At 51.1% G+C, this 11704-nt stretch overlaps 1 long non-coding RNA gene across 1 annotated transcript; it reads right to left on the bottom strand.

Annotated features, from left to right (window-relative positions):
- Positions 1-666: 666 nt before the first annotated feature.
- Positions 667-5322, bottom strand: LOC131511621 (uncharacterized). Its single transcript, XR_009261624.1, has 2 exons — positions 5000-5322; positions 667-1425 (listed from the first exon to the last, which is right to left on the bottom strand). It is a non-coding gene; the product is annotated as an uncharacterized LOC131511621 (long non-coding RNA).
- Between the last annotated feature and the right edge of the window lie 6382 nt (positions 5323-11704).

Here is an 11704-nt window from a genome sequence, read left to right on the forward strand (position 1 = left end):
ACAGGAGGGGCAGAGAGAGGGGGAGAGAGAGAGAACCCCAAGCAGGCTCCATGCGGTCAGCACAGAGCCCAGTGCGGGACTCAGTGTCATGAAACCGGGAGATCACGACCTGAGCCGAAACCAAGAGTCGGACGCGTAACTGACCGAGCCACCCAGGTGTCCCTGGGAAGGGACTTTAAAGAGAAAGGGAGAAGGAAAAGGAAAGGGGGCCCAGAGGGCTGGAGGTTGGGGACAGCTGTGGAGGCCTGATCCAACTCTATGCTGAGCGCCTTCTGCCAGAACTAAGCAAATCCTTACAATCTCATGATGGCGGTGCTGTGGGAAGGCGTCCCCAGACCCCCCTCAGGCCTCCGACGGTTGGGGGTGCCACGGGCCGCCGGGCCCCGAGTGGCACGCTGTCCAGGGATGAATGTGATAGGAACACCAGGGCAGATCCACCCTGGGGAGCCGTGGGACTCCTCTGGTGGCGACTTGGGCTCCTGACACCCCAGCGGCCTTGTCCAAGCTGTCCTCCCTCTGCCCAGCAGGGGACACATCTACATGGTGGTCTGAGGAATCCCCCAGCTCCCCATGCCTCCCCACTTCCCCGCACGTGTCTCTGTGCGTCTCAGCCCCTCCCCGGCCGGCTCTGCCTCTCTGATGGCCTGAAGTGGCAGAAACCCCAACTAGGAACGAATGTTACACCTATTGGAAAACCCAGGCACAGAGAGATACGGTGAATCGCTTCGAGTTTTGCGGCCAGTACGTGGCCACGCTGAGGCTCGAACTTGCCCGTCATCTGCTCTCGGTGCCCTTTCACACCTGGGGCAACTGAGTCTGAGACAAGTTCGCCGGTGAGCACTGAGTCTGAGTCACGTGGTTCTTGTGGCCCAGACGCCCCAGGGTGCATATGAGGCCCAGTGAGCACCGCCCCTCAGTGGTCTGGGGCCCGGGGCTCCCCTGGGTGGGGATGGCCTCTCCCTGTGCCTTTCTGGAGTCACAGGGGCAGCTCACGGGTCACTTGTCAGGGACAAGTGTATGTGTTTGATGGCACCCTCCGTTTGCCTGGCATCTGTGTCTCCTGGGAGCTGGGTGCGGTGCACCCTGGAGCCCCCAAGCTGCTGCGGGCTTGCTGGCTTCCACGTGGATCCGGGGAGACGGTCTTGCTCCCCAAAGGGTCTGGCAAAGTTCCCGGGAAGGGCTGGGGCCGATGCCTCCTGTTTCTCCTTCTTTTGTGTTGCCGGGTGCAAATACCTCTGCACAGAAGCAGCTCCCTTAGCTACACGCCAGTCACCCCAAAAAGACAGCTTCCTGCTGGCCAGCGAACGGCTCCTGTCTGGGTCCTGGGAGGGCTCGGACGACAGGTCCCGCTCAGCTGAGATTCAAACTTGTGTCCACCTTGGTGAAGGGACGTCCTGCTCTTCTTGGAGTCGGTGCTGGAAGGACCTGGAAGAAAGGGAAGCAACAGAAGCTGGGATGCGAAGCGATGAGTGGACAAGGGGGGCAGCAACGGAAGAGGGAGGGTGCGTCTCCCGAGACATCAGGCCCCCACCGGGAGCAGGTCTTTTGGGCGGGCGTGCTTGCTTGGCTCATCCGGACTGTGAGGGCGGCTGGACGGTCTGTCAACAGGACCTCCTGAGCCCCCAGGATCACTGCTCTTCGAAGCCATCAGCTGGCTGCAAGCTCCTCAGTGGTCCCCTGGGTTCTCACGGGGCTGCCTTCTTCCTCCTCTGCACACAGAAAATCCCACCTCCAGGTTGTAAAGCCACCGGCACTACCTTGTACCAACTTGCCCCTCTTTGCCGTCCCTGGAAGGGGTGTGTGTGTGTGTGTGTGTGCGCGCGCGTGTAAGCAGACACACGTGTGTGCCCACCCCGGGGCTCTGTCTCTGCCCCACTCACCCCTGGCTGCATGGCCCCAGGACGGAAGAGCCACAGTATGGCATTGGTGATGGGTTGGGGGTGGGGTGGGGCAAGACCACCAGTCAGGTCAGGGCCGGGGGGTGGGGGAGCAGCTTTTGTAGAGATGACACAGAGAAAAGGGCCCCCTGTGAAGGCGAGCCCCGTGTCCTCCCTCAGGCGGTGGCCTCGGATTGGAGTGGCCCCGGGGAGGAGTGGCCTGGAGCAGGACCTCAGCTTTTCGGGAGGGGGAGGTCAGAGGCAGCGCTGGGGAGGGGGAGGCAGTTGGAGGGGCCGGCACATGGGGGTGACAGTAGGGAGGAGCTGTTTGGCCGAGGGGCCTGGGGTGTGGGACAGGGGGGAGCCCGCCACTGGGAGGGTAGGCTGTGGGGGGCGGGGCAGGACCCGAGGGGCCCCTGCAGCCGCCTGTGTCCCACGTCTCTGCCGGCGTCTCCTCCCACGCGGGGACCACACTTAGCCGCCAGCCTCTTCCTCCCCAGGCTGAAGAATTTCCCACCTCGTCGGTTTCTAAGGTTGCCACCACAGCGCCCACATTACCTAACTCCTCTGCCTACAGCCTTCCTCCTCCGACCTTGGATGGCCCTGAGGTTCTACCACCCCCTCCCCCTGGGCACACGGTCTTTCATTTCTCTCACTCCTTCTCTCCGGATCCATTCAGATCTGTCCCATTCGGTTGGGTGCCAGGCCCTGTGGGGCAGGAAAAGGCAAGGGGATTTTCACCTAATATTTTTCTGGTTACTTTCCAAACGTCTAAATTGCTTAGGCAATGGTAGAGAGGGGAGGTTCCTCTTTTCCTTCCTTCTAGGCTCTGAGAAGTTTCCTTGGGCAGGAGGGGGCTGGGAATGTAGAGATGATGGTCCCAGAGAGCAAGGCCCCGCCCCCGCCTCCTGGCAGAGGTCTGGAGATGCCGTCAGTGCCTGTGAGGTCCAGGGGCAAAGGGAATCCGTGCCCTGCTTCCTGGGCAGGGTCTTGGAAAGGAGCAGACCCCGAGAGAGGGATCAGATCTAGGCAGACAGGGCCATCACCTGCACACCCCATGCTGGGCTGGGGCACAGAAGCAGCGGAGTGAACTCTGGGCCCACGGGGTGGCGCAGAGAAGCCAGGATGTGAGTTTGACCTGAGGGCTAAGACCCACCGGAAGGGGAGACGGTCCTCTTGCCTGGCTCGGTGGCTGGCGTGGAGAGGGGAAGGAGGCTGTCTGGTGGGCATGTGCATGGAGAGAGGGGATGAAGGGAAGGGTAGCTACTAGGTAGGATTGCACAGAGCTGCAAGCAGCAGAGAAACCCAGGGATACAGCGGGAGGTTCTGTGACTTCCGCACTAGGGCGGCCCAAAGTGGATACAGCACTGTAACAACATCACCCAGGTCATGTTCGCCTTCTGCCTTCCTTCCTTTTTTCAAAATGTTTATTTGTTTTTGAAAGAGAGACACAGAGTGCAAGTGGGGAGGGGCAGGGACAGAGGGAGGCACAGAATCCGAAGCAGGCTCCAGGCTCCGAGCCGTCAGCACAGAGCCCGACGCTGGCTTCGAACTCACAGACCGGGAGATCGTGGCCGACTGAGCCAGCCAGGTGCCCCACACCCTCCTTCTTTATCATCCTGTTACTAGGAAAAAGAAGGAGCAAGTTGTGGGTTTTGATTTGGGAAATAAATTTGTTTCATGCAAATGATCCATCCTTAAAAATGAATCATAATTAGAGAAGTGCCTTCTTCTTTAGTTATATTTAAATACTGCTCACAAATCTCAGTGGGCTAACTATAGCTAACTCCTGTAACTTCAAGTTGCCTCCTGCTCAAATGGTAAGATTTTATCAGGGGAAACTTAGTCGCTATTTGTCTTCCCCCCCCACCCACCCCCCCAGCTCTCTGGAAATATAATTTACATGTAACACTGTACATATTTAGGACGTACAGCCTGATGATTTGACCCACATACATGTTGCAAGTTGACTATCATGGTAACTTTAGTTAACACATCCATCGCCACACATAATTACCTTTCTCTGTGTTTGGTGAGAACATTTAAGATCGCCTCTCTTGGCAAAGTCCAACATGGTATTGGGAACTATAGTTGCCGTGTTGCTCATTGGATCCTCAACTTCTTTGTCTTGTAACTGGGAGTTTGTATTCTTTCACCAGTATCTCTCCATTCCCTCCACCCCCCAGCCTCTGGCAACCATTCTAGTCTCTGTTTCTGAGTCTGGCTGTTTTAGATTTCATACAGAACTGAGATCACACAACACTGGTCTTTGTCTGACTTGTTTCATTTAGCATAGTGACCTCAAGTTTTATCCATGGCGTCTCAGATGTCTGGATTTCCTTCTTTTTTATGGTTGGATAATATTCCATTGAATCTATCTATCATCTATCTATCTATCTATCACCTATTATCTATCATCTATCTATCTATCTATCACCTATTATCTATCATCTATCTATCTACTTACCTATCATTTATCTATCATCTATCACCTATCTATCATCTATTATCTATCATCTATCTATCTACCTATCATTTATCTATCACCTATCTATCTATCATCCATTATCTATCTATCTATCTACCTATCTATCATTTATCTATCACCTATCATCTATCTATCTATCTATCTATCTATCTATCATTTATCTATCACCTATCTATCTATCATCTATTATCTATCTATCTATCTATCTGTCTATCATTTATCTATCACCAATCATCTATCTATCTATCTATCTGTCTATCTATCATTTATCTATCACCTATCATCTATTATCTATCTACCTATCATCTATCCATCTATCCACATCATCTACATCATCTACATCATCTTTTTTAATCCATTCATCCATCAATGGATGCTTAGGTTGTTTCCATATCTTTGCTACTGTGAGTAATGCTGCAGTAAACATGAAGGTGCAGATATCTAATTACGAGAGTGATTTCATTTCCTTCGGGTGAGTACCCAGAAGTGGGATCGCTGGATCACATGGTAGTTCTTCTTAATTTTTTCGGTAGAACTTGCATACTGTCCTCCATAGTGACTGCACTGATTTACATTCCCACCAACAGTGCACACAGAAGGGTTTCCTTTTCCCCACCTCCTTGCTAACACTTACCTCTTATCTTTTGAGACTAGCTGTTCAAATAGGTGTGACGCGGCATAGTCGTTTGATTCGCGTTTTCCTGATGATGAGTGGCGTTGAGCGCCTTTTCGTGTTGGCCATCCGTAGGTCTTCTTTGGAAAAATGTCTGTTCGGGTCCTCTGTCCATTTTGTAATCGGAGAATTACTATTTCCCCCCCAATAATATTACCCCCAGTGAATCTTTACTACTTTATCAGTATCTTGCACATTCTAAACAGCAGCTGCTGACTTTACCCAGCAGCTGTCAGTAAACACAGAAGGTGTATGTTTCCAAGGGCCCACTCGGGTTAACTACAGAGTAGTCCCTGCTTGGGACCCGTGGTGGGTCCAGATCTGCGTATGCAGCTCAGGCATTTTGGGATAGCACCATCGGTTACTTGGGATACCTGTGTATATGAGGTCCCAAGCTGCACATCTTCACCCCCGCTCTGCTCCCGAAGAGGGAAGAGACCTGAGATGCCCACGGAAGGTTCTTAGACACTGGAATTAAGGCCATTAGGGCCTGAGGTAAAGATGGCTGGACTGTGCCCTCTGGGGCAGCAGACAGAGGAAAAGGGATAGGGGCCAACACAAGCTGCTTGCGCTGTGATCTCTCGTTTTCTCCTCCAAACATAGCATCAACATCCCGTTGTTCTGATGAGTAAACTAAGACCCAAAGCAGTTAAGTGACTTCCAAAGCCCAACACTGTCCGAGCAGTGATGCTTAACTTCCAAGTCCAGGCTCATCGGGAGGGATGAGGGTAGATCCTCATGGACAAGAGAGTAGCAAGATGGCCCTGGGGTCCGTCTGACCTCGCTGAAGGCTCTGTGGAGCAGAGATACTGGTCCTGGGGCCAGTACATCTGGAATACATGGAAAGAGAAGAGTCTGTGGAGCGGGTATTGCCTTAGCCTGGGAGTGGCCAAAAGTGATCAGGGTGAGTGGATTAGAACTTCCTGGAAGACTAAGTTTGATTAGGCTCCTTATATCTCCTCGGGTTGCATTTAGGGTCTGCCCAAGGTGCTCTCGCTGTCCTCTGTGGCCAGTAAAGGTACAGAAGATTTCAGACGCAGTCTCAAGTCTTCACTGTTGGAATTGCACCATCCCTACGCAGAGCGTTTTCAAAAATCCTCCCTCCCGTGAGATTCTGCTGCCATTTTACTGGTTCGTGCCTCTTCAAGTCAAATACCTGGATGCCCTTAGGAAGTAACCAAACCAAGTGTGATAAATACTCCAAAGAATTGGTATCGACGTCCCATGCCCGTCATTCCCCAGCCTGCGTGTATCCGCCCATGCTTTGAGCAGCGATGAATTAATGCAGCGTCATTTCTGCGGCCTCTGATCAACTTACATTAATAACCACGAGAACCATGCTGTAGCCAAGAGTCATTTTAGGGTTCAATGGCGTCTGGCTAGCAGCTTCTGGGGCGACCCCTTGCATTATTTCGTTAAAATGCGACCGAATGCATAGGAAAAGGTCAAAATGCCAAATAACACCACAGACGAAGCAGGACTCAACACAACCTTGACAGAATGGGGGGAAGGATCTCCATCAACTACAAGGCAGGGTCACCTGAAAAGAGAAACCACTGTGAGTTTTGACGTTTGAAGTAGAAAAATAGTAGGTGACATCGGGGAGCAATATTTGTAGCATCAATGACAGACAAAAGATGATTCTATTTCCTCCATAACAAGCTCTTCAATTTTTTTTTAATGTTTATTTATTTTTGAGAGAGAGAGACAGAGCATGAGTTGGAGAGGGGCAGAGAGAAAGGGAGACACAGAATGAGAAGCAGGGCCCAGGCTCTGAGCTGCCAGCACAGAGACCGACACGGGGCTCGAACTCATGGACTGTGAGATCATGACCTGAGCTGAAGTCGGATGCTTAACCGACTGAACCACCCAGCTGTCCCTGCACTCCCTGTCTTAAAAATAAAATTTGAAGAAAAAAAAAGAAGAAATAGGCAAATATCTAATATAGTGGCAGGGAGAGATAAGGGTAAGAAAACAAAAAAATCCAGGAATAGGGGGAGGGTGAAAATGCATGTGTGGCTCTGTTTTAAATGGGGAGATTTGTGAAGGCCTATCTGTGGAGGTGATACTGAAGCAGAGGCTGAGTGAAGCCAGGCAGTGAGCCCTGCACAGATCTGATAAAAGAGGCTACCCACCGGCTCCCCCCAGAAGAGTCTCCCAGGCAGAGAAAGGGGCAAGTGCAAATGGCCTGTGGTAGGGAAGAGCTCTGCCTGTTTCCGGAAGAGCTCGGGGGCCCGTGTGACTCAACAGAGTGTGGGAGGAAAGTCCTGGGCTACGAGACTGGAAAGGAGGCTAGGGCTAGGTCCTGCAGGTATCCTAGATCTCAGAAGAGGGTTTGGGTTCATCCTAGGGGAGGAGGGAGCCGTTGGGGGATGTCGAGTAGTGACGTGATCCGACTGAAACATTTAAGATGACCCCCGGGGCCAGGGCAGAGAATGGACTGTGGAGTGGGAGCAGAGACAGGGGAGCCTGTGGAGTCGTCTAGGGGAGAGACGGTGGCATGTGGGACGATGGGGCAGTGGCAGAAAATGTGATACAGAATCGATTTGAAAAAAAAAAAAAAGTGCGGGCTGGAATCTTCTGGTGTGTTGGGAATGGAGGCTCAGGGAAAGAGGGGCGTCCAGGAGAACGCCAAGGTTTTTGGCCAGAGCAACCAGCAGAATGGACTTGTCGTTTACAGAGCCAGTGAACACTGCAGCGTTCTGTGATGAGTGCCAGGAGACGCTTGTTGTCTATCCGGGGGACGTGGTCAGGGAACTGAACATACGCGTCTGGACTTCAGGGCAGTCTGGGCTGGAGACAACCATCTGGATGTTGTCAGTGCAGAGAGAAGGTGGTTACAGCTTTGCAGCTGGCTGAGCTCTCCGCGGGAGCGAGCGTAGATAGAAGTCATCTCAAGGCCCTTGATGCTTGGAGGTCAGGGAGGCAGAAAGGAACCAGAGAAGAAGACTGGAAGGGCAGCCCGTGAGGGATAAGCAGCAGAGAGAGTGGCATCTCCAGGACCAAATGGAAAGGGTGCTTCAAGGAGGAGGGAGGGCTGAGCTTTGTCAATTCTGCCCATAGGTCAGTGGGGGTGGGCCAGATCGTGGACCCGCTGACCTAGCCACGCGGACAGCATCCAGGACTTTGCCAGGAGTGTCTGGGTGAGTGATGGGGAAGAAGCACAAGGCAGGCTGGGGGCCCAGCGGCTGGAGATGCCCCTTGGGTGTCTCTAAATGGAGAAGAGATCAGAACAAGAACAGAAGTGGGGAGGAAACGGAGTCCAGAGGAGGGTCTAAAAATGAGAGGCATTCTGGCCTGTTCCTCTGCTCACTGGGAATCCCGCAGCAAGGAAGGAAGCAGAAATCCAGCCCTTGAGGAGGTAGGAGGGAACGGATCTTGTGCACAAGTGGAGGGTTTGGCTTTAGGCCAGCGCAGAGAAAATCCTTCCACGGAGCCCGGAGAGGAAGAAACCAAGTGGGAAACAGCTGCATGTAGGCAGGAGAGGGGGCAGTTTGGGGAGCCTGTGGGAATTCTTTTCTGCTTCCCTCTACTTCTCAGCGAAATAAGGTGCCTGGAAATGGGCACTTTTCCCTTCCCGATAAAGATGTAAATCAGCCTTTTTGGTACCGGGCTTCCCAGCTTCCCAGCTGGGCATCCTCCAGCCCCCAAAGAGGGCTACCTGGATTCACCAGAGGGTTCTTGGAGTTGGCATCGATGGATTTCCCTGGCTGACCTGAGCATTGGATCTGCTGGCAGAAGCCCAAGATCTAGGGCATCTGAAAGCCACTACGGCTTGGATTTCTAAGAAATTCACTGCTGGATAAGGTAGACACAGTTTGCGAAATGCATCCTGGAGAGAATTTACTAGAGATGGAAATAAAGTCGTGGGTGCTTTGTTTTTTTGTTTTTGCTTTTGTTTTTTCCTTTTCTCCTTTTGCAGGTTAACGAGCTCTCCCTGACACTGAGACAGCTACTCCGAAGTCTATCCAAAATGGCAGGGGCTGCGTTGAAAATAGACTTCCCTGCCACGAACTAGGCTAAATCTGGAATAAATTCTCCCTTCAGTTGCCTTTTGCAGATTGTTTATCTTGGACAGACATGAATCTTTCGGGGGCGCCTGGGGGGCTCAGTCGGTTGAACGTCCTACTCTTGATTTCGGTCCAGCTCACGATCTCACAGTTCGTGGGATCGAGCCCTGAGTGAGGCTCTGCACCTACAGTGTGGAGCCTGCTTGGGATTCTCTCTCTCCCTCTCTCTCTGCTCCTCCCACACTCATGTGCATGCTCGCTCTGTCTCTCTGTCTCAAAATAAAGAAACATTAAAAAAAGATGTGAATTTTGTAAACCCTCAAGGTGCACCGGGATTCTCTGGGTGCCCTCTTCAGACCTACTTCTCCCCCTAAGACCCTCCCTGCCCTCACCCCCAGAAGCAGTGTCACCACCTCCTTCCTCCTCGATTCTGCTGGAGTTTTTCTCTCCCACATTTTCTTGTGCTAAAATATACATAAAATGTACCGTCTCAGCCATTTTCAAGTGTGCAGGTCAGTGGTATTGAGTGCACTCCCTAATGATATGCGACCATCACCACCCTCCGTCTCTACAGCTCTTTCATTCTGTGGAACCGAAACTCTAGTCCTTGATTATGAAACGGTGACTCCCCACTCCTCCTTCCCCCAGATGTTTTACGACTCAGATAGCCTCTCCTGTGCCCCCTTAATCCAAGCACTACACAGTCTTTCCTTAAAACAACGGATTTTGTGATGTTGTCCTTCACTTGTAAAAATCCCCTGTCTTGGGGCGCCTGGGTGGCTCAGTCGGTGGAGCATCTGACTCTTGATCTCGGCTCAGGTCATGATCTCCCAGGTTGCGAGATTGAGCTCCACCTTGGGCTCTGTGCTGACAGCCCGGAGCCTGCTTGGGGTTCTCTCCCCCCACCCCTCTCTCTCTGCCCCTTTCCCTGCTCATGTGCATGCTTTTTCTCCCCCTCAAAATAAATAAACTTAACAAGTAACAAATAAAAATAAACTCCCCTGGTCTCTTTTTCCTTTTCTCTCTCCTAAATAACAGTCTTATTACCTTCTCTCAGGAACGGCAGTATTTTTTTTAATGTTTATTTTTATTATTTTTGAGAGAGAGCAAAACAGAGTGCAAGTAGGGGAGGGACAGAGAGAGGGAGAGGAGACCTCGTATCGGAAGCAGGCTCCAGGCTCTGAGCTGTCAACAGCACAGAGCCCCATGTGGGGCTCGAACCCACAAACCGTGAGATCATGACCTGAGCTGAAGTTGAACACTTAACTGACTGAGCCACCCAGGTGCCCCAAAGTCTTTTTTTTTAATTTAAAAAATTATTTTTAATTTATTTTTGAGAGAGAGAGAGAGAGAGAGAGAGAGAGAGAGAGAGAATGAGCAGGGGAGGGGCAGAGAGAGGGAGACACAGAATCTGAAGTAGGCTCCGGGCTCTGAGCTGACAGCACAGAGCCCGATGCAGGGCTTGAACCCATGAACAGTGAGATCATGACCTGAGCTGAAGTTGGACACTTAACCAACTGAGCCACCCAGGCACCCCAGAGATAGAGGTCTTTTTTTTTTCTCTCTCTTTCTCTGATTTTTGAAGTCAGTAGCTAGTATTTTATAAAATAACAAAAGCCTGTAATGTCCTGACCCCAAAGCTTGGGAAGGTGGGGGGTGCACCAAGAAGTCAGGGAGGGGTGCCTGGGTGGCTCAGTCGGTTGAGCGTCCGACTTTGGCTCAGGTCACGATCTTGCGGTCTGTGAGTTCGACCCCCCCGTCGGGCTCTGTGCTGACAGCTCGGAGCCTGGAGCCTGCTTCGGATTCCGTGTCTCCCTCTCTCTCCGCCCCTCCCCTGCTCACGCTCTGTCTCTCTCTGTCTTTCAATAATAAACATTAAAAAGTCAGGGAGTGGGGTTCCTGGAGTATTACCTACATGGTGTCATCATTCTGAAAAGCAGTGTTGCAGTAGCTAGCAAAAGACCCACAGACGCTTTAATCCGTTGATCCAATAATTCCTCTTATACAATCAAAGATATGCACAAAGATTTATGTTTAACACAGTGTTGTACATAATAATGAAAACTGGATGTTGCCTCTGTGTCCATCGGTAGGGGTTTGGCTAAAGTCTGAATGGACTCATGTGTAATCACTGAAAACCATGTTTGAGTTGAATACATGGGAAAATGTTTATGCTATAATGTTAAGTGAAAAATGTAAGGTAAACTATATGCATGTTATGATCTCAAATCTTTTCTGAAATTTATATCTGCAGAGAATAATATGGCAGAAAACCATGTCTGTGTTAGACAATTCTTAGAGAGATGAAATATTGTGTAATTCTTAAAAAAATTTATTTTAATCTTTATTTATTTTTGAGAGAGAGAGAGAGAGACAGAGTGCAAGTGGGAGAGGAACAGAGAGAGAGAGGGACACACAGAATCGGAAGCAGGCTCCAGGCTCTGAGCTGTCAGCACAGAGATCGACTTGGGGCTTGAACTCACGAACCGTGAGATCTTGACCTGAACGGAGGTCGGACGCTTAACCGACTGAGCCACCCAGGCACCCCGCAAATATTGTGTAATTCTAACTTTTTATTCATTTATTGTTTTGTATTTTCTGTGACCAGGCATTTCTCTTACGTCCAGAAAAAAGTCATAAAGAATATAAAACAAAC

The sequence above is a fragment of the Neofelis nebulosa genome, chromosome 5 (assembly GCF_028018385.1).
Source record: "Neofelis nebulosa isolate mNeoNeb1 chromosome 5, mNeoNeb1.pri, whole genome shotgun sequence".
NCBI lineage: Eukaryota > Metazoa > Chordata > Mammalia > Carnivora > Felidae > Neofelis > Neofelis nebulosa.